The sequence below is a fragment of the Phyllobates terribilis genome, unplaced genomic scaffold (genome assembly GCF_046119375.1).
Source record: "Phyllobates terribilis strain yellow unplaced genomic scaffold, ASM4611937v1 Scaffold_236__1_contigs__length_3049075, whole genome shotgun sequence".
Lineage (NCBI taxonomy): Eukaryota > Metazoa > Chordata > Amphibia > Anura > Dendrobatidae > Phyllobates > Phyllobates terribilis.
The window spans coordinates 733,682-755,298 of NW_027362996.1; the positions used below are offsets into that span (position 1 = coordinate 733,682).

The 21,617-nt window shown below is 48.6% G+C and overlaps 10 non-coding genes and 2 pseudogenes across 10 annotated transcripts; all 12 read left to right on the forward strand.

Moving 5' to 3' along the window:
- Positions 1 to 7,344: 7,344 nt before the first annotated feature.
- On the forward strand, positions 7,345 to 7,534 carry LOC141216687 (U2 spliceosomal RNA). Its single transcript, XR_012285711.1, has one exon. It is a non-coding gene; the product is annotated as a U2 spliceosomal RNA (small nuclear RNA).
- A 1,123-nt stretch (positions 7,535 to 8,657) lies between these two features.
- Positions 8,658 to 8,848, forward strand: LOC141216559 (U2 spliceosomal RNA). Its single transcript, XR_012285587.1, has one exon. It is a non-coding gene; the product is annotated as a U2 spliceosomal RNA (small nuclear RNA).
- A 1,119-nt stretch (positions 8,849 to 9,967) lies between these two features.
- LOC141217158 (U2 spliceosomal RNA) lies at positions 9,968 to 10,158 on the forward strand. Its single transcript, XR_012286028.1, has one exon. It is a non-coding gene; the product is annotated as a U2 spliceosomal RNA (small nuclear RNA).
- A 1,125-nt stretch (positions 10,159 to 11,283) lies between these two features.
- Positions 11,284 to 11,474, forward strand: LOC141217160 (U2 spliceosomal RNA). Its single transcript, XR_012286030.1, has one exon. It is a non-coding gene; the product is annotated as a U2 spliceosomal RNA (small nuclear RNA).
- A 1,121-nt stretch (positions 11,475 to 12,595) lies between these two features.
- LOC141216950 (U2 spliceosomal RNA) lies at positions 12,596 to 12,687 on the forward strand (annotated as a pseudogene).
- A 789-nt stretch (positions 12,688 to 13,476) lies between these two features.
- On the forward strand, positions 13,477 to 13,658 carry LOC141216761 (U2 spliceosomal RNA). The gene has a single exon (XR_012285775.1). It is a non-coding gene; the product is annotated as a U2 spliceosomal RNA (small nuclear RNA).
- Positions 13,659 to 14,779: 1,121 nt separating this feature from the next.
- On the forward strand, positions 14,780 to 14,970 carry LOC141217161 (U2 spliceosomal RNA). Its single transcript, XR_012286031.1, has one exon. It is a non-coding gene; the product is annotated as a U2 spliceosomal RNA (small nuclear RNA).
- Positions 14,971 to 16,091: 1,121 nt separating this feature from the next.
- LOC141217162 (U2 spliceosomal RNA) lies at positions 16,092 to 16,282 on the forward strand. Its single transcript, XR_012286032.1, has one exon. It is a non-coding gene; the product is annotated as a U2 spliceosomal RNA (small nuclear RNA).
- Positions 16,283 to 17,402: 1,120 nt separating this feature from the next.
- On the forward strand, positions 17,403 to 17,593 carry LOC141217163 (U2 spliceosomal RNA). The gene has a single exon (XR_012286033.1). It is a non-coding gene; the product is annotated as a U2 spliceosomal RNA (small nuclear RNA).
- Positions 17,594 to 18,717: 1,124 nt separating this feature from the next.
- On the forward strand, positions 18,718 to 18,908 carry LOC141217164 (U2 spliceosomal RNA). Its single transcript, XR_012286034.1, has one exon. It is a non-coding gene; the product is annotated as a U2 spliceosomal RNA (small nuclear RNA).
- Positions 18,909 to 20,029: 1,121 nt separating this feature from the next.
- Positions 20,030 to 20,121, forward strand: LOC141216951 (U2 spliceosomal RNA; annotated as a pseudogene).
- A 789-nt stretch (positions 20,122 to 20,910) lies between these two features.
- On the forward strand, positions 20,911 to 21,092 carry LOC141216762 (U2 spliceosomal RNA). Its single transcript, XR_012285776.1, has one exon. It is a non-coding gene; the product is annotated as a U2 spliceosomal RNA (small nuclear RNA).
- The last annotated feature ends 525 nt before the right edge of the window (positions 21,093 to 21,617 follow it).

Here is a 21,617-nt window from a genome sequence, read left to right on the forward strand (position 1 = left end):
CTTTAATGCAGTTTCTAAAATCAGAAAGAATTGAATTCAATGCTTTTTGTTCATTTTGCTTGTTTGTCGGATTTTGGGATGGACTCTTTGGCTTTGCTTTTCTTCTCCTCATTGGATTTTTCATGTTAAAAGTTGCAGAAGCCAGATGACAAGCTCATTTTGGTTCAACTTCAGCAACTGTGCATTGCATTGCCATGTAATGTAATGTAATGCAATGCTATCTATCTAGCTCTCCCTCTATACTTCCTTTTGGATAAACAGACATATTAGGCAAGCATTTTGGAGCTTTCACCTAAATAACTACAGGTGGTGAGATAAGCTGCACAATATAATTGACCTTTCAGTATATTGTTGCACACACACCATCTATTTAGCAAATGCCCTTGTTATCAACAGCAGCCTTTTAAACTCACCTGAGCTAACAGGTATGTGAGCTGGTTACTCTGCTGCGCTTAAAATTTCTTTTTTGGTTTGCTACAATGCCTTTTCTGAAACGTTGTCTCCCTCTGCTGGAACACTGACTTCTTTCATTTAATGCCTGCAGACTATAAAAGAGAAACCAACCCAAAAAGTTTGGTTGATTAGTCTGTGGCATTCTTTTAAACTGTTGCTTATAGCGGTCTCTGTGAGCTTCTCAGTGACATTCAGCCATCCAGGTATCCCGCCTGCAGTAGACGGAATGTGGCAATGGAACGCTGGCTGCGCGTGTCATAATAGGCTCTGAGCCTTTATATACCTGCGCACAGCAGCAGCCACCTTCAGTCTGCTGCTGGACAGCCAGCAGCAGCAGCAGCAGGAGAGGTAATTGTGACACCCCAGGGGTCTGGTTGTCACAGTGATAGAGATATTACGTCTGAGAGCAGGTGGGAGGTCCTTTGGTCAGGGATCCTGTGCATGCCACACCTCCTGCCCAGCCTTGGGAGGGGAAGAACTTCCCCTGTATAAACCCGGGGCTGAGGCAGAGTTAGTGAGTCCAGGAAGAGTAGAGACAAGAGCAGCATAGGAAGCAGCAGAGTCACAAGGAGTCAGGGGCTGGCAGCTAAAGAGCTCGCCCTGACTAAGAAGATTCTTTACCGGACCCGGAGTCCGAGGCTGTGGGGACTAACTTCTACCCAGCAGCAGAATCCGTCAGGCAGGGGATTTCAGGTCCCCTGGCCCAGAAGCCCGAAGGCCCGGTCACACGCGTGGGACCAGCACCGCCATCGTGGAGCGGAAGCCATTAGAAGGCCCCGAGTCACCGGCCATACGGGTGAGCACCACACGGTACACTCAGGGACGTGGGCTACTTACATCAGCTTCTAGCAAGGTAGCCAGAAGAGTACAGTCAGCTTGGGAGGCCTACAACTACGCCTGGCCAGGGGAGATCCCATCTGCTCAAGGACTGACCAGGCCCCGTTCGCTAGCAAGTACTCCGGGAGGGTCTATCGTTGTTACCAGTAAAGACCCTGAACGCTACCATACCGTCTCTGAGTGGTTCCTGCTACCCCCATCATCCACGTCGGCTGCCCTGAGGCCATACCCCTCCCGTTGGGGGTTATACTATCACGCTGCACCATCCTTCCACCGGCCTCAGCGGTCTGCCCTGCAGCAGCAGCCCCCTGGCTGCATTCAACGGGTGGCGTAGTCATCAACCATTTTCTACCGCTAACAGACTGCCGTCCAGTTTGACTCCCTGGGCACGGACCGGGTCACCGCCACGAGACTACAACCCTAAACAGATCCGGCTCCGGGTAAGCTCCCGCGTGCGCAACGCAGCGCGACACAGGCCCAGGGGCGCGTCAATTTTGGCGTAGCCGGCAGGATCACGTGCCCGCAACCACCGGGTACTGCGTGCCTGAAAAGCAAAGACTGTTCAAACTTACCAGTGGTGAAGATTCCCGCCATCGGTGAAGATTCCCGCCATCCGGCGCCATCTTCAGCCTTCTTCCCGCCATCGGTGAAGTTTCCCGCCATCCGGCGCCATCTTCAGCCTTCTTCCCGCCATCCGTGGAGTTTTCCCGCCATTGGACGCCATCTTGAGGACGCCGCGCGGGAAGAAGAGGGGCGTGGACTCCGAAAGCGCGCGAGAACTGAAGCCCCGCCTCACGTCCGGACGTTGCGTAAGGTCCTGGAAGGAGCCCAGCAGACGCCGACGTCACAGGAGCGCGACGGAAGGTCCTCAACCCTGACGATCCACTGCGGAGCCGCGGCCTACGGAACAGGATCATCGCAAGGTAGGCCACGGTCCACTAGGGGGGAGGAAGATGTCGGATACGGAGGAGAGCTCCACTGCCTCAACCCCCGCCAGCGCTACCGCTGTTGCAGTTATGCCCTTCACCATGCCCTATATCCCGGGAGCAGCTTGGCTACCCCAGTACTCAGGGGAGTCACATACCCTGCATGACTTTAGAGAAAAGCTGGATAGCCTCTTCCAGGTGTACCCCCTCACAGAAGAGCAAAAAGTGAGCATCCTGGTGGCCCAACTAACTGGGGCAGCCAAAAGGGAAGTAAAATCCTGGCCACCTGGGAGGAAGACTGTCGCAGGGATACTAACCCGGCTGAAGGACACCTTTGATACCCGCACCTCAGCCGAGATTAAACTTAGATTCTACGGGTGCAAGCAGCGAGCGCATGAGAGTATAAGGGACTATGCACTCAACCTACAAGAGGCCCTGAGGGCCATTAAGCAGACCGACCCTAATGGAGTGGGAAACGAGGACAGGCTGTTGACCGAACAATTTATAGAGGGTTTATATTGCAATGCCCACCGCACCCAGTTGCGGGCAATGGCCTTACAGGACCCTCATCTAGAATTTGCACAGTTCAAGGACAGAGCCATCCGGGTGCTCCGAGAACCGGCACCAGGTGGCGTTGTGACCCACAGACGCCCCACTACCGCTTACTACCAGGAGGCGGCGCCCTTGTCAGCAGGGCCTGTGGGAGCTGATGCGCAGGCTTTGGACAATGACCCGGCTCCAGACCTGCACCATCAGGTCCAAGAGCTAGCTAAAAGCGTTGCTGCGCTAACCCGAACTGTGCAGTCTTTACAGGTTTCCACTCCAGGGAAGATCCAGCTGGCATCCGGACCGGAGGACATCCCGTGGCGTCGACCAAGGAGGACCCCACCGGCCAGAGGAAGACCCAGTGACCGATACAGCGAGGACGGACGACCCATCTGCCGCCGCTGCAATCAACCCGGACATATGGAAAGGTACTGTTCTTTAAACGGGCACAACCTGGGGTAGAGGGCCAACCCCCAGGAAAAAGATCACCAGGCCCATCGAACTGGCGCGACAGATATGTGGGAGGACGTCCAGTCTTGCCTGTGGTACTGGATGGCATTCCCATGAGTGCCCTACTGGACACCGGGTCACAGGTTACCACCATCCCGTACGTGCTCTTCAAGCAGTACTGGAATGACTCGGATATTACCCGCTACCCTGACGACGACTTGAGTATCATCGCCAGCAATGGTCAGCCCGTGCCACAGATCGGATTTAAAGAGGTGACCATCAAAATTGGTAGAGTCGAACTGGCCGCACAGGGACTGATCATTGTAGATATTGACAAACATGAGAGTCACCCAAAAATAACTCTAGGAACTAATGTAATTGAAAATTGTCTTGCAGAGGTGATTTTCCTTTTACAGCAGGTTGCCAAGAATGCCAGCTCCGGCGAGCAGCGGGTGCTCCAGAAAGAGATCCGGGCACTGATGCAACGGCAACAAGTGGAACTCTCCGGCGGTGAGATTGGTAGCGTAAGAATGTGTGACCCTTTTCCTATTGCCATGCCCCCAAAAAGTGAAATGATGATTTGGTGCCGGGCAGCTATTGGTCTGAGAGGTAGAGATTACCAGGCAATGGTAGAACCAGTTTACTCAGACAGTAGGCCCACCATTTTGACAGCACGGGGGGTGGTCAATGTACGCCATGGGAGGGTGCCCGTTCGCATAATAAATATCGGGGAGAGGGAAGTGTACCTGCCCCGGTATGCCACGCTAGCCAAATTATATACCACTAATCAAAATTCTATACAATCTGTGGAACCCTTGCCTCCATCTCACCCGGAGGAAGGTAACGGCTCTAAGAAAGACATGGAGGACTGGTGTCAGCAACTACATCTGGGTACTGACTCCACTCCCTCACACCAGAAACAAGGAGTCTATCGGGTGGTTCAAGAGTATGAGAGAGTGTTTAGTAAACACCCGTTAGACTTCGGGCGAGTCAAGGGGGTAGAACACCGCATCCCCACGGGAGATCATCCTCCCATAAAAGAGAGGTATCGACCCGTACCCCCTGCACATTACCAACACGCCAAGGGGATGCTTAGAGACATGAAGGAGGCTGGGGTAATCCGGGATAGCTGTAGCCCCTGGGCAGCCCCACTAGTTTTAGTCAAAAAGAAAGACAACACCATGAGGATGTGTGTAGATTACCGGAAAATCAACCGTATCACACACAAGGATGCGTACCCCTTACCAAGGATAGAGGAGTCATTGGCTGCTTTAAGATCTGCTAACTTCTTCTCTACCTTGGATCTCACTAGCGGGTACTGGCAGGTTCCTGTAGCAGAGGCGGACCGGGAGAAGACCGCATTCACCACCCCGATGGGACTTAGCGAGTTCACCTGCATGCCGTTCGGACTCTGCAACGCCCCAGGAACCTTCCAACGATTAATGGAGTGCTGTCTGGGCCACAGAAACTTCGAGACGGTCCTGTTGTACCTGGACGATGTCATCGTATACTCCAAAACTTATGAGGACCACCTGAAACACCTGGCGGAGGTGTTCGAAGCTCTGGCGAGTTACGGCCTAAAGGTGAAACCCTCCAAGTGTCACCTCCTGAAACCAAAGGTGCAATACCTGGGACACGTGGTGAGCGCTGACGGAGTGGCTCCCGACCCCGATAAGATCACCGCAATTAAGGGATGGCCAAGCCCCTCCAGCGTAAAAGAAGTGCGGCAGTTCCTAGGGTTGGTAGGCTACTACCGAAGGTTTATTCCCGGTTTCACCAAAAAGGCAGCACCTATGCAGGACCTCCTGATAGGCCAGTCCCGGAAGGCCAAGAACCAGAAGCCGCCCTTCAAATGGGAAAAGCTAGAAGAAGAGTCCTTCCGCCAGCTGAAGATGGCCCTCACGGGGGATGAAATCTTGGCGTACCCGGACTATAGCCAGCCCTTCATCCTCTACACCGTACTGCCCTCAAGCCACGAGAACCCGAAGGTCTGTACCATCAGTAAAGACGGAGGGGAAACCACAGCCATTGTATCCCGGGACCACCTGAAGAAGTGCCCCGAACAACTGAGGAACCCTGAGGAGGAACAGGAAGACCATCGACCCGTGGAAGAAAGGGAAGATATGGTTAGTACCGTGCTCGGGGACTTCCCTCGGTCTTGGACTCAAGTCAATGGTGCAGTTGTGGTACCCGTACTCACCTTCCTCCAACCATCATCCCAAGAACCTACGGAGCAACGGGTAGAGCTGGAAGAGCAGCCGGTCCAGGAGGCAGAAGACTCCACCCAAGCGGAACAGGAGAATCCACCCTCTGCTTATAGTGAGCCTGCCGTACCCCTAGTGAGACAAAGAGCCGGTAGACAGCTGCCCAGTTTACCCTTGACAGCTCCTACACCCTGTAGTTCAGGGCCAGACAGTCAGCTCCGTAGGTCCACTAGGGCCACTAGAGGCCAGTTACCCGCACGTTGGAGGATCTAAATGTTTAAGTTGTTTTACAATGTTTACCTGTTTATTGTTGCTTGTGTGTAATTTTGTGTTTCTAGTTGTTTTTAGGAGTCTTCGGTGGATTTACCGGGAATCCTTTGTATATAGTTGGAGCGTAACCCAGGATGGACTAGAGACTGTTAAGGACTTGGGGTAGGACAGACCCCTACCTGGTTACGTCTCCCTGTGTTGGTGAAATGGACACCTTTGCTTTTCTTCAAAGACTGCACCCGGTTGCGGACATCCGTGACCATCTTATTGTGTTTCCTTATTGTATGTTATTGTTCTTTGATATACCTTGTTATATTTTTCTAAAAGTGTTTAGTCCCGGAGTACTAAATTTCACTAGGGGGGAGTGTGACACCCCAGGGGTCTGGTTGTCACAGTGATAGAGATATTACGTCTGAGAGCAGGTGGGAGGTCCTTTGGTCAGGGATCCTGTGCATGCCACACCTCCTGCCCAGCCTTGGGAGGGGAAGAACTTCCCCTGTATAAACCCGGGGCTGAGGCAGAGTTAGTGAGTCCAGGAAGAGTAGAGACAAGAGCAGCATAGGAAGCAGCAGAGTCACAAGGAGTCAGGGGCTGGCAGCTAAAGAGCTCGCCCTGACTAAGAAGATTCTTTACCGGACCCGGAGTCCGAGGCTGTGGGGACTAACTTCTACCCAGCAGCAGAATCCGTCAGGCAGGGGATTTCAGGTCCCCTGGCCCAGAAGCCCGAAGGCCCGGTCACACGCGTGGGACCAGCACCGCCATCGTGGAGCGGAAGCCATTAGAAGGCCCCGAGTCACCGGCCATACGGGTGAGCACCACACGGTACACTCAGGGACGTGGGCTACTTACATCAGCTTCTAGCAAGGTAGCCAGAAGAGTACAGTCAGCTTGGGAGGCCTACAACTACGCCTGGCCAGGGGAGATCCCATCTGCTCAAGGACTGACCAGGCCCCGTTCGCTAGCAAGTACTCCGGGAGGGTCTATCGTTGTTACCAGTAAAGACCCTGAACGCTACCATACCGTCTCTGAGTGGTTCCTGCTACCCCCATCATCCACGTCGGCTGCCCTGAGGCCATACCCCTCCCGTTGGGGGTTATACTATCACGCTGCACCATCCTTCCACCGGCCTCAGCGGTCTGCCCTGCAGCAGCAGCCCCCTGGCTGCATTCAACGGGTGGCGTAGTCATCAACCATTTTCTACCGCTAACAGACTGCCGTCCAGTTTGACTCCCTGGGCACGGACCGGGTCACCGCCACGAGACTACAACCCTAAACAGATCCGGCTCCGGGTAAGCTCCCGCGTGCGCAACGCAGCGCGACACAGGCCCAGGGGCGCGTCATAATTAATCAGCAACCCTCCTGCTAAGGGTAGACAGCTGCTCGTTCCACCCCCCCCCCGCCTTAATTGGTTCTCCTCCCTTCCAACGGTGTTGAGGCGGGTGGGAACAGCCGGGGGTTGAGGGTACTGTGCTAAAAGAGGTGGAGTTATGCAGATCTAAAACGCGTGGATTGCAGCAGCAGCAAGCCGAAAAGTGCAGGCATGTGAGGGATCTAGAGGTTGACAGCATGTCTTCTTAACGGGAGTCCAGGTGGCCATCTCCAAAAATGGACTTTTCAGAATCCTTGGGTGGCACCGTAGTCGGAAACCAATTCTGGTTATCGCTTCTCGGCCTTTTGGCTAAGATCAAGTGTAGTATCTGTTTTATCAGTTTAATATCTGATACGTCCCCTATCTGGGGACCATATATTAAATGGATTTTTAGAACAGGGAGATGGAAAAAGAGCTTGCTCTGTCCACTCCACGCATTGACCTGGTATTGCAGTATCTCCAGGACCGGTGCACCCCTTCTTTAATGCAGTTTCTAAAATCAGAAAGAATTGAATTCAATGCTTTTTGTTAATTTTGCTTGTTTGTCGGATTTTGGGATGGACTCTTTGGCTTTGCTTTTCTTCTCCTCATTGGATTTTTCATGTTAAAAGTTGCAGAAGCCAGATGACAAGCTCATTTTGGTTCAACTTCAGCAACTGTGCATTGCATTGCCATGTAATGTAATGTAATGCAATGCTATCTATCTAGCTCTCCCTCTATACTTCCTTTTGGATAAACAGACATATTAGGCAAGCATTTTGGAGCTTTCACCTAAATAACTACAGGTGGTGAGATAAGCTGCACAATATAATTGACCTTTCAGTATATTGTTGCACACACACCATCTATTTAGCAAATGCCCTTGTTATCAACAGCAGCCTTTTAAACTCACCTGAGCTAACAGGTATGTGAGCTGGTTACTCTGCTGCGCTTAAAATTTCTTTTTTGGTTTGCTACAATGCCTTTTCTGAAACGTTGTCTCCCTCTGCTGGAACACTGACTTCTTTCATTTAATGCCTGCAGACTATAAAAGAGAAACCAACCCAAATAGTTTGGTTGATTAGTCTGTGGCATTCTTTTAAACTGTTGCTTATGGCGGTCTCTGTGAGCTTCTCAGTGACATTCAGCCATCCAGGTATCCCGCCTGCAGTAGACGGAATGTGGCAATGGAACGCTGGCTGCGCGTGTCATAATAGGCTCTGAGCCTTTATATACCTGCGCACAGCAGCAGCCACCTTCAGTCTGCTGCTGGACAGCCAGCAGCAGCAGCAGCAGGAGAGGTAATTAATCAGCAACCCTCCTGCTAAGGGTAGACAGCTGCTCGTTCCACCCCCCCCCCCCCGCCTTAATTGGTTCTCCTCCCTTCCAACGGTGTTGAGGCGGGTGGGAACAGCCGGGGGTTGAGGGTACTGTGCTAAAAGAGGTGGAGTTATGCAGATCTAAAACGCGTGGATTGCAGCAGCAGCAAGCCGAAAAGTGCAGGCATGTGAGGGATCTAGAGGTTGACAGCATGTCTTCTTAACGGGAGTCCAGGTGGCCATCTCCACAAATGGACTTTTCAGAATCCTTGGGTGGCACCGTAGTCGGAAACCAATTCTGGTTATCGCTTCTCGGCCTTTTGGCTAAGATCAAGTGTAGTATCTGTTCTTATCAGTTTAATATCTGATACGTCCCCTATCTGAGGACCATATATTAAATGGATTTTTAGAACAGGGAGATGGAAAAAGAGCTTGCTCTGTCCACTCCACGCATTGACCTGGTATTGCAGTATCTCCAGGACCGGTGCACCCCTTCTTTAATGCAGTTTCTAAAATCAGAAAGAATTGAATTCAATGCTTTTTGTTCATTTTGCTTGTTTGTCGGATTTTGGGATGGACTCTTTGGCTTTGCTTTTCTTCTCCTCGTTGGATTTTTCATGTTAAAGTTGCAGAAGCCAGATGACAAGCTCATTTTGGTTCAACTTCAGCAACTGTGCATTGCATTGCCATGTAATGTAATGTAATGCAATGCTATCTATCTAGCTCTCCCTCTATACTTCCTTTTGGATAAACAGACATATTAGGCAAGCATTTTGGAGCTTTCACCTAAATAACTACAGGTGGTGAGATAAGCTGCACAATATAATTGACCTTTCAGTATATTGTTGCACACACACCATCTATTTAGCAAATGCCCTTGTTATCAACAGCAGCCTTTTAAACTCACCTGAGCTAACAGGTATGTGAGCTGGTTACTCTGCTGCGCTTAAAATTTCTTTTTTGGTTTGCTACAATGCCTTTTCTGAAACGTTGTCTCCCTCTGCTGGAACACTGACTTCTTTCATTTAATGCCTGCAGACTATAAAAGAGAAACCAACCCAAAAAGTTTGGTTGATTAGTCTGTGGCATTCTTTTAAACTGTTGCTTATGGCGGTCTCTGTGAGCTTCTCAGTGACATTCAGCCATCCAGGTATCCCGCCTGCAGTAGACGGAATGTGGCAATGGAACGCTGGCTGCCCGTGTCATAATAGGCTCTGAGCCTTTATATACCTGCGCACAGCAGCAGCCACCTTCAGTCTGCTGCTGGACAGCCAGCAGCAGCAGCAGCAGGAGAGGTAATTAATCAGCAACCCTCCTGCTAAGGGTAGACAGCTGCTCGTTCCACCCCCCCCCCGCCTTAATTGGTTCTCCTCCCTTCCAACGGTGTTGAGGCGGGTGGGAACAGCCGGGGGTTGAGGGTACTGTGCTAAAAGAGGTGGAGTTATGCAGATCTAAAACGCGTGGATTGCAGCAGCAGCAAGCCGAAAAGTGCAGGCATGTGAGGGATCTAGAGGTTGACAGCATGTCTTCTTAACGGGAGTCCAGGTGGCCATCTCCACAAATGGACTTTTCAGAATCCTTGGGTGGCACCGTAGTCGGAAACCAATTCTGGTTATCGCTTCTCGGCCTTTTGGCTAAGATCAAGTGTAGTATCTGTTCTTATCAGTTTAATATCTGATACGTCCCCTATCTGGGGACCATATATTAAATGGATTTTTAGAACAGGGAGATGGAAAAAGAGCTTGCTCTGTCCACTCCACGCATTGACCTGGTATTGCAGTATCTCCAGGACCGGTGCACCCCTTCTTTAATGCAGTTTCTAAAATCAGAAAGAATTGAATTCAATGCTTTTTGTTCATTTTGCTTGTTTGTCGGATTTTGGGATGGACTCTTTGGCTTTGCTTTTCTTCTCCTCATTGGATTTTTCATGTTAAAAGTTGCAGAAGCCAGATGACAAGCTCATTTTGGTTCAACTTCAGCAACTGTGCATTGCATTGCCATGTAATGTAATGTAATGCAATGCTATCTATCTAGCTCTCCCTCTATACTTCCTTTTGGATAAACAGACATATTAGGCAAGCATTTTGGAGCTTTCACCTAAATAACTACAGGTGGTGAGATAAGCTGCACAATATAATTGACCTTTCAGTATATTGTTGCACACACACCATCTATTTAGCAAATGCCCTTGTTATCAACAGCAGCCTTTTAAACTCACCTGAGCTAACAGGTATGTGAGCTGGTTACTCTGCTGCGCTTAAAATTTCTTTTTTGGTTTGCTACAATGCCTTTTCTGAAACGTTGTCTCCCTCTGCTGGAACACTGACTTCTTTCATTTAATGCCTGCAGACTATAAAAGAGAAACCAACCCAAATAGTTTGGTTGATTAGTCTGTGGCATTCTTTTAAACTGTTGCTTATGGCGGTCTCTGTGAGCTTGTCAGTGACATTCAGCCATCCAGGTACCCCGCCTGCAGTAGACGGAATGTGGCAATGGAACGCTGGCTGCGCGTGTCATAATAGGCTCTGAGCCTTTATATACCTGCGCACAGCAGCAGCCACCTTCAGTCTGCTGCTGGACAGCCAGCAGCAGCAGCAGCAGGAGAGGTAATTAATCAGCAACCCTCCTGCTAAGGGTAGACAGCTGCTCGTTCCACCCCCCCCCCCCCCCGCCTTAATTGGTTCTCCTCCCTTCCAACGGTGTTGAGGCGGGTGGGAACAGCCGGGGGTTGAGGGTACTGTGCTAAAAGAGGTGGAGTTATGCAGATCTAAAACGCGTGGATTGCAGCAGCAGCAAGCCGAAAAGTGCAGGCATGTGAGGGATCTAGAGGTTGACAGCATGTCTTCTTAACGGGAGTCCAGGTGGCCATCTCCACAAATGGACTTTTCAGAATCCTTGGGTGGCACCATAGTCGGAAACCAATTCTGGTTATCGCTTCTCGGCCTTTTGGCTAAGATCAAGTGTAGTATCTGTTCTTATCAGTTTAATATCTGATACGTCCCCTATCTGGGGACCATATATTAAATGGATTTTTAGAACAGGGAGATGGAAAAAGAGCTTGCTCTGTCCACTCCACGCATTGACCTGGTATTGCAGTATCTCCAGGACCGGTGCACCCCTTCTTTAATGCAGTTTCTAAAATCAGAAAGAATTGAATTCAATGCTTTTTGTTCATTTTGCTTGTTTGTCGGATTTTGGGATGGACTCTTTGGCTTTGCTTTTCTTCTCCTCATTGGATTTTTCATGTTAAAAGTTGCAGAAGCCAGATGACAAGCTCATTTTGGTTCAACTTCAGCAACTGTGCATTGCATTGCCATGTAATGTAATGTAATGCAATGCTATCTATCTAGCTCTCCCTCTATACTTCCTTTTGGATAAACAGACATATTAGGCAAGCATTTTGGAGCTTTCACCTAAATAACTACAGGTGGTGAGATAAGCTGCACAATATAATTGACCTTTCAGTATATTGTTGCACACACACCATCTATTTAGCAAATGCCCTTGTTATCAACAGCAGCCTTTTAAACTCACCTGAGCTAACAGGTATGTGAGCTGGTTACTCTGCTGCGCTTAAAATTTCTTTTTTGGTTTGCTACAATGCCTTTTCTGAAACGTTGTCTCCCTCTGCTGGAACACTGACTTCTTTCATTTAATGCCTGCAGACTATAAAAGAGAAACCAACCCAAAAAGTTTGGTTGATTAGTCTGTGGCATTCTTTTAAACTGTTGCTTATGGCGGTCTCTGTGAGCTTCTCAGTGACATTCAGCCATCCAGGTATCCCGCCTGCAGTAGACGGAATGTGGCAATGGAACGCTGGCTGCGCGTGTCATAATAGGCTCTGAGCCTTTATATACCTGCGCACAGCAGCAGCCACCTTCAGTCTGCTGCTGGACAGCCAGCAGCAGCAGCAGCAGGAGAGGTAATTAATCAGCAACCCTCCTGCTAAGGGTAGACAGCTGCTCGTTCCACCCCCCCCCCCGCCTTAATTGGTTCTCCTCCCTTCCAACGGTGTTGAGGCGGGTGGGAACAGCCGGGGGTTGAGGGTACTGTGCTAAAAGAGGTGGAGTTATGCAGATCTAAAACGCGTGGATTGCAGCAGCAGCAAGCCGAAAAGTGCAGGCATGTGAGGGATCTAGAGGTTGACAGCATGTCTTCTTAACGGGAGTCCAGGTGGCCATCTCCACAAATGGACTTTTCAGAATCCTTGGGTGGCACCGTAGTCGGAAACCAATTCTGGTTATCGCTTCTCGGCCTTTTGGCTAAGATCAAGTGTAGTATCTTTCGAAAAGGCGGTTTTGGATGTTGGCCGCCCTAGTAGATTGATACATTATGCACACTGGGGTTTAGGCGCTTGTTAGTACGCCAGGTGGCTAATATAGTCATCTGGTGGAAAGCATGGCCCCCCAGGATCGACGCCATTGGGCCGGGGAAGATCGAAAGCCCGAAGTGTGAAGTGCCCCAGGAGTGGTGACCCTGGGGTGCCTTAACTCACTGGGATTGGGAACCCCACTTGAGTTTATGGCACATTTGCACAAGCACTTCAAATTTTCTTTCTTCGCACACACCCTTATTCCGGGCCTTCTGGCCTTAGGATGGGGAATTTTTCAATTCCCGGTCGAAGGTCCGGGCAGTATTATACTGTGAAACCTTCACTATTTATTTAATTTCTTTGTCACTGTGTGTCCACTTATTCACGTGTGTCACGTCCTACTAGGATTTTGTCGGGATGCGGTTCCCTTACGGGTTCCTCTCTTGGCAGGTCTAGGGGGGGAGTGTGTGGCCATCAGGTTCCGCTCCCCCCTGAACCCCCCTGGCTCTCCTCTTTCGGGAGGAGAGCATTGTTGGCTCCCCTCTTCCGGGAGGGGAGCACAGTCTTTGGCTCCCAGTGCCTTGCTCGGGTGAGAACTCGGGCAGGTGCTGGGGGTAAGATTGGGTCGCCTCTGGCTTCGGCTGGAGGTGGCTTTTTGTCCCTGTTCCTCGCTGTGGCCTTTTGGCTCGGAGGGACGGGGAATGGTTTGGGGGACCCTTTTCCTTTTGGAGAGGGTTTCAAGAAGACCAGCATCCTAGTGCACTTTTTTTGTGGCACTTGTCACTTTTTTAAGCGCACTCGGGTTTTGTACACGAATTCGGGCTTTCGATAAAAAAAAAATCTGTTCTTATCAGTTTAATATCTGATACGTCCCCTATCTGGGGACCATATATTAAATGGATTTTTAGAACAGGGAGATGGAAAAAGAGCTTGCTCTGTCCACTCCACGCATTGACCTGGTATTGCAGTATCTCCAGGACCGGTGCACCCCTTCTTTAATGCAGTTTCTAAAATCAGAAAGAATTGAATTCAATGCTTTTTGTTCATTTTGCTTGTTTGTCGGATTTTGGGATGGACTCTTTGGCTTTGGTTTTCTTCTCCTCATTGGATTTTTCATGTTAAAAGTTGCAGAAGCCAGTTGACAAGCTCATTTTGGTTCAACTTCAGCAACTGTGCATTGCATTGCCATGTAATGTAATGTAATGCAATGCTATCTATCTAGCTCTCCCTCTATACTTCCTTTTGGATAAACAGACATATTAGGCAAGCATTTTGGAGCTTTCACCTAAATAACTACAGGTGGTGAGATAAGCTGCACAATATAATTGACCTTTCAGTATATTGTTGCACACACACCATCTATTTAGCAAATGCCCTTGTTATCAACAGCAGCCTTTTAAACTCACCTGAGCTAACAGGTATGTGAGCTGGTTACTCTGCTGCGCTTAAAATTTCTTTTTTGGTTTGCTACAATGCCTTTTCTGAAACGTTGTCTCCCTCTGCTGGAACACTGACTTCTTTCATTTAATGCCTGCAGACTATAAAAGAGAAACCAACCCAAAAAGTTTGGTTGATTAGTCTGTGGCATTCTTTTAAACTGTTGCTTATGGCGGTCTCTGTGAGCTTCTCAGTGACATTCAGCCATCCAGGTATCCCGCCTGCAGTAGACGGAATGTGGCAATGGAATGCTGGCTGCGCGTGTCATAATAGGCTCTGAGCCTTTATATACCTGCGCACAGCAGCAGCCACCTTCAGTCTGCTGCTGGACAGCCAGCAGCAGCAGCAGCAGGAGAGGTAATTAATCAGCAACCCTCCTGCTAAGGGTAGACAGCTGCTCGTTCCACCCCCCCCCCCGCCTTAATTGGTTCTCCTCCCTTCCAACGGTGTTGAGGCGGGTGGGAACAGCCGGGGGTTGAGGGTACTGTGCTAAAAGAGGTGGAGTTATGCAGATCTAAAACGCGTGGATTGCAGAAGCAGCAAGCCGAAAAGTGCAGGCATGTGAGGGATCTAGAGGTTGACAGCATGTCTTCTTAACGGGAGTCCAGGTGGCCATCTCCACAAATGGACTTTTCAGAATCCTTGGGTGGCACCGTAGTCGGAAACCAATTCTGGTCATCGCTTCTCGGCCTTTTGGCTAAGATCAAGTGTAGTATCTGTTCTTATCAGTTTAATATCTGATACGTCCCCTATCTGGGGACCATATATTAAATGGATTTTTAGAACAGGGAGATGGAAAAAGAGCTTGCTCTGTCCACTCCACGCATTGACCTGGTATTGCAGTATCTCCAGGACCGGTGCACCCCTTCTTTAATGCAGTTTCTAAAATCAGAAAGAATTGAATTCAATGCTTTTTGTTCATTTTGCTTGTTTGTCGGATTTTGGGATGGACTCTTTGGCTTTGCTTTTCTTCTCCTCATTGGATTTTTCATGTTAAAAGTTGCAGAAGCCAGATGACAAGCTCATTTTGGTTCAACTTCAGCAACTGTGCATTGCATTGCCATGTAATGTAATGTAATGCAATGCTATCTATCTAGCTCTCCCTCTATACTTCCTTTTGGATAAACAGACATATTAGGCAAGCATTTTGGAGCTTTCACCTAAATAACTACAGGTGGTGAGATAAGCTGCACAATATAATTGACCTTTCAGTATATTGTTGCACACACACCATCTATTTAGCAAATGCCCTTGTTATCAACAGCAGCCTTTTAAACTCACCTGAGCTAACAGGTATGTGAGCTGGTTACTCTGCTGCGCTTAAAATTTCTTTTTTGGTTTGCTACAATGCCTTTTCTGAAACGTTGTCTCCCTCTGCTGGAACTCTGACTTCTTTCATTTAATGCCTGCAGACTATAAAAGAGAAACCAACCCAAAAAGTTTGGTTGATTAGCCTGTGGCATTCTTTTAAACTGTTGCTTATGGCGGTCTCTGTGAGCTTCTCAGTGACATTCAGCCATCCAGGTATCCCGCCTGCAGTAGACGGAATGTGGCAATGGAACGCTGGCTGCGCGTGTCATAATAGGCTCTGAGCCTTTATATACCTGCGCACAGCAGCAGCCACCTTCAGTCTGCTGCTGGACAGCCAGCAGCAGCAGCAGCAGGAGAGGTAATTAATCAGCAACCCTCCTGCTAAGGGTAGACAGCTGCTCGTTCCACCCCCCCCCCCGCCTTAATTGGTTCTCCTCCCTTCCAACGGTGTTGAGGCGGGTGGGAACAGCCGGGGGTTGAGGGTACTGTGCTAAAAGAGGTGGAGTTATGCAGATCTAAAACGCGTGGATTGCAGCAGCAGCAAGCCGAAAAGTGCAGGCATGTGAGGGATCTAGAGGTTGACAGCATGTCTTCTTAACGGGAGTCCAGGTGGCCATCTCCACAAATGGACTTTTCAGAATCCTTGGGTGGCACCGTAGTCGGAAACCAATTCTGGTTATCGCTTCTCGGCCTTTTGGCTAAGATCAAGTGTAGTATCTGTTCTTATCAGTTTAATATCTGATACGTCCCCTATCTGGGGACCATATATTAAATGGATTTTTAGAACAGGGAGATGGAAAAAGAGCTTGCTCTGTCCACTCCACGCATTGACCTGGTATTGCAGTATCTCCAGGACCGGTGCACCCCTTCTTTAATGCAGTTTCTAAAATCAGAAAGAATTGAATTCAATGCTTTTTGTTCATTTTGCTTGTTTGTCGGATTTTGGGATGGACTCTTTGGCTTTGCTTTTCTTCTCCTCATTGGATTTTTCATGTTAAAAGTTGCAGAAGCCAGATGACAAGCTCATTTTGGTTCAACTTCAGCAACTGTGCATTGCATTGCCATGTAATGTAATGTAATGCAATGCTATCTATCTAGCTCTCCCTCTATACTTCCTTTTGGATAAACAGACATATTAGGCAAGCATTTTGGAGCTTTCACCTAAATAACTACAGGTGGTGAGATAAGCTGCACAATATAATTGACCTTTCAGTATATTGTTGCACACACACCATCTATTTAGCAAATGCCCTTGTTATCAACAGCAGCCTTTTAAACTCACCTGAGCTAACAGGTATGTGAGCTGGTTACTCTGCTGCGCTTAAAATTTCTTTTTTGGTTTGCTACAATGCCTTTTCTGAAACGTTGTCTCCCTCTGCTGGAACACTGACTTCTTTCATTTAATGCCTGCAGACTATAAAAGAGAAACCAACCCAAAAAGTTTGGTTGATTAGTCTGTGGCATTCTTTTAAACTGTTGCTTATGGCGGTCTCTGTGAGCTTCTCAGTGACATTCAGCCATCCAGGTATCCCGCCTGCAGTAGACGGAATGTGGCAATGGAACACTGGCTGCGCGTGTCATAATAGGCTCTGAGCCTTTATATACCTGCGCACAGCAGCAGCCACCTTCAGTCTGCTGCTGGACAGCCAGCAGCAGCAGCAGCAGGAGAGGTAATTAATCAGCAACCCTCCTGCTAAGGGTAGACAGCTGCTCGTTCCACCCCCCCCCCGCCTTAATTGGTTCTCCTCCCTTCCAACGGTGTTGAGGCGGGTGGGAACAGCCGGGGGTTGAGGGTACTGTGCTAAAAGAGGTGGAGTTATGCAGATCTAAAACGCGTGGATTGCAGCAGCAGCAAGCCGAAAAGTGCAGGCATGTGAGGGATCTAGAGGTTGACAGCATGTCTTCTTAACGGGAGTCCAGGTGGCCATCTCCACAAATGGACTTTTCAGAATCCTTGGGTGGCACCGTAGTCGGAAACCAATTCTGGTTATCGCTTCTCGGCCTTTTGGCTAAGATCAAGTGTAGTATCTGTTCTTATCAGTTTAATATCTGATACGTCCCCTATCTGGGGACCATATATTAAATGGATTTTTAGAACAGGGAGATGGAAAAAGAGCTTGCTCTGTCCACTCCACGCATTGACCTGGTATTGCAGTATCTCCAGGACCGGTGCACCCCTTCTTTAATGCAGTTTCTAAAATCAGAAAGAATTGAATTCAATGCTTTTTGTTCATTTTGCTTGTTTTTCGGATTTTGGGATGGACTCTTTGGCTTTGCTTTTCTTCTCCTCATTGGATTTTTCATGTTAAAAGTTGCAGAAGCCAGATGACAAGCTCATTTTGGTTCAACTTCAGCAACTGTGCATTGCATTGCCATGTAATGTAATGTAATGCAATGCTATCTATCTAGCTCTCCCTCTATACTTCCTTTTGGATAAACAGACATATTAGGCAAGCATTTTGGAGCTTTCACCTAAATAACTACAGGTGGTGAGATAAGCTGCACAATATAATTGACCTTTCAGTATATTGTTGCACACACACCATCTATTTAGCAAATGCCCTTGTTATCAACAGCAGCCTTTTAAACTCACCTGAGCTAACAGGTATGTGAGCTGGTTACTCTGCTGCGCTTAAAATTTCTTTTTTGGTTTGCTACAATGCCTTTTCTGAAACGTTGTCTCCCTCTGCTGGAACACTGACTTCTTTCATTTAATGCCTGCAGACTATAAAAGAGAAACCAACCCAAATAGTTTGGTTGATTAGTCTGTGGCATTCTTTTAAACTGTTGCTTATGGCGGTCTCTGTGAGCTTGTCAGTGACATTCAGCCATCCAGGTACCCCGCCTGCAGTAGACGGAATGTGGCAATGGAACGCTGGCTGCGCGTGTCATAATAGGCTCTGAGCCTTTATATACCTGCGCACAGCAGCAGCCACCTTCAGTCTGCTGCTGGACAGCCAGCAGCAGCAGCAGCAGGAGAGGTAATTAATCAGCAACCCTCCTGCTAAGGGTAGACAGCTGCTCGTTCCACCCCCCCCCCCCCCGCCTTAATTGGTTCTCCTCCCTTCCAACGGTGTTGAGGCGGGTGGGAACAGCCGGGGGTTGAGGGTACTGTGCTAAAAGAGGTGGAGTTATGCAGATCTAAAACGCGTGGATTGCAGCAGCAGCAAGCCGAAAAGTGCAGGCATGTGAGGGATCTAGAGGTTGACAGCATGTCTTCTTAACGGGAGTCCAGGTGGCCATCTCCACAAATGGACTTTTCAGAATCCTTGGGTGGCACCATAGTCGGAAACCAATTCTGGTTATCGCTTCTCGGCCTTTTGGCTAAGATCAAGTGTAGTATCTGTTCTTATCAGTTTAATATCTGATACGTCCCCTATCTGGGGACCATATATTAAATGGATTTTTAGAACAGGGAGATGGAAAAAGAGCTTGCTCTGTCCACTCCACGCATTGACCTGGTATTGCAGTATCTCCAGGACCGGTGCACCCCTTCTTTAATGCAGTTTCTAAAATCAGAAAGAATTGAATTCAATGCTTTTTGTTCATTTTGCTTGTTTGTCGGATTTTGGGATGGACTCTTTGGCTTTGCTTTTCTTCTCCTCATTGGATTTTTCATGTTAAAAGTTGCAGAAGCCAGATGACAAGCTCATTTTGGTTCAACTTCAGCAACTGTGCATTGCATTGCCATGTAATGTAATGTAATGCAATGCTATCTATCTAGCTCTCCCTCTATACTTCCTTTTGGATAAACAGACATATTAGGCAAGCATTTTGGAGCTTTCACCTAAATAACTACAGGTGGTGAGATAAGCTGCACAATATAATTGACCTTTCAGTATATTGTTGCACACACACCATCTATTTAGCAAATGCCCTTGTTATCAACAGCAGCCTTTTAAACTCACCTGAGCTAACAGGTATGTGAGCTGGTTACTCTGCTGCGCTTAAAATTTCTTTTTTGGTTTGCTACAATGCCTTTTCTGAAACGTTGTCTCCCTCTGCTGGAACACTGACTTCTTTCATTTAATGCCTGCAGACTATAAAAGAGAAACCAACCCAAAAAGTTTGGTTGATTAGTCTGTGGCATTCTTTTAAACTGTTGCTTATGGCGGTCTCTGTGAGCTTCTCAGTGACATTCAGCCATCCAGGTATCCCGCCTGCAGTAGACGGAATGTGGCAATGGAACGCTGGCTGCGCGTGTCATAATAGGCTCTGAGCCTTTATATACCTGCGCACAGCAGCAGCCACCTTCAGTCTGCTGCTGGACAGCCAGCAGCAGCAGCAGCAGGAGAGGTAATTAATCAGCAACCCTCCTGCTAAGGGTAGACAGCTGCTCGTTCCACCCCCCCCCCCGCCTTAATTGGTTCTCCTCCCTTCCAACGGTGTTGAGGCGGGTGGGAACAGCCGGGGGTTGAGGGTACTGTGCTAAAAGAGGTGGAGTTATGCAGATCTAAAACGCGTGGATTGCAGCAGCAGCAAGCCGAAAAGTGCAGGCATGTGAGGGATCTAGAGGTTGACAGCATGTCTTCTTAACGGGAGTCCAGGTGGCCATCTCCACAAATGGACTTTTCAGAATCCTTGGGTGGCACCGTAGTCGGAAACCAATTCTGGTTATCGCTTCTCGGCCTTTTGGCTAAGATCAAGTGTAGTATCTTTCGAAAAGGCGGTTTTGGATGTTGGCCGCCCTAGTAGATTGATACATTATGCACACTGGGGTTTAGGCGCTTGTTAGTACGCCAGGTGGCTAATATAGTCATCTGGTGGAAAGCATGGCCCCCCAGGATCGACGCCATTGGGCCGGGGAAGATCGAAAGCCCGAAGTGTGAAGTGCCCCAGGAGTGGTGACCCTGGGGTGCCTTAACTCACTGGGATTGGGAACCCCACTTGAGTTTATGGCACATTTGCACAAGCACTTCAAATTTTCTTTCTTCGCACACACCCTTATTCCGGGCCTTCTGGCCTTAGGATGGGGAATTTTTCAATTCCCGGTCGAAGGTCCGGGCAGTATTATACTGTGAAACCTTCACTATTTATTTAATTTCTTTGTCACTGTGTGTCCACTTATTCACGTGTGTCACGTCCTACTAGGATTTTGTCGGGATGCGGTTCCCTTACGGGTTCCTCTCTTGGCAGGTCTAGGGGGGGAGTGTGTGGCCATCAGGTTCCGCTCCCCCCTGAACCCCCCTGGCTCTCCTCTTTCGGGAGGAGAGCATTGTTGGCTCCCCTCTTCCGGGAGGGGAGCACAGTCTTTGGCTCCCAGTGCCTTGCTCGGGTGAGAACTCGGGCAGGTGCTGGGGGTAAGATTGGGTCGCCTCTGGCTTCGGCTGGAGGTGGCTTTTTGTCCCTGTTCCTCGCTGTGGCCTTTTGGCTCGGAGGGACGGGGAATGGTTTGGGGGACCCTTTTCCTTTTGGAGAGGGTTTCAAGAAGACCAGCATCCTAGTGCACTTTTTTTGTGGCACTTGTCACTTTTTTAAGCGCACTCGGGTTTTGTACACGAATTCGGGCTTTCGATAAAAAAAAAATCTGTTCTTATCAGTTTAATATCTGATACGTCCCCTATCTGGGGACCATATATTAAATGGATTTTTAGAACAGGGAGATGGAAAAAGAGCTTGCTCTGTCCACTCCACGCATTGACCTGGTATTGCAGTATCTCCAGGACCGGTGCACCCCTTCTTTAATGCAGTTTCTAAAATCAGAAAGAATTGAATTCAATGCTTTTTGTTCATTTTGCTTGTTTGTCGGATTTTGGGATGGACTCTTTGGCTTTGGTTTTCTTCTCCTCATTGGATTTTTCATGTTAAAAGTTGCAGAAGCCAGTTGACAAGCTCATTTTGGTTCAACTTCAGCAACTGTGCATTGCATTGCCATGTAATGTAATGTAATGCAATGCTATCTATCTAGCTCTCCCTCTATACTTCCTTTTGGATAAACAGACATATTAGGCAAGCATTTTGGAGCTTTCACCTAAATAACTACAGGTGGTGAGATAAGCTGCACAATATAATTGACCTTTCAGTATATTGTTGCACACACACCATCTATTTAGCAAATGCCCTTGTTATCAACAGCAGCCTTTTAAACTCACCTGAGCTAACAGGTATGTGAGCTGGTTACTCTGCTGCGCTTAAAATTTCTTTTTTGGTTTGCTACAATGCCTTTTCTGAAACGTTGTCTCCCTCTGCTGGAACACTGACTTC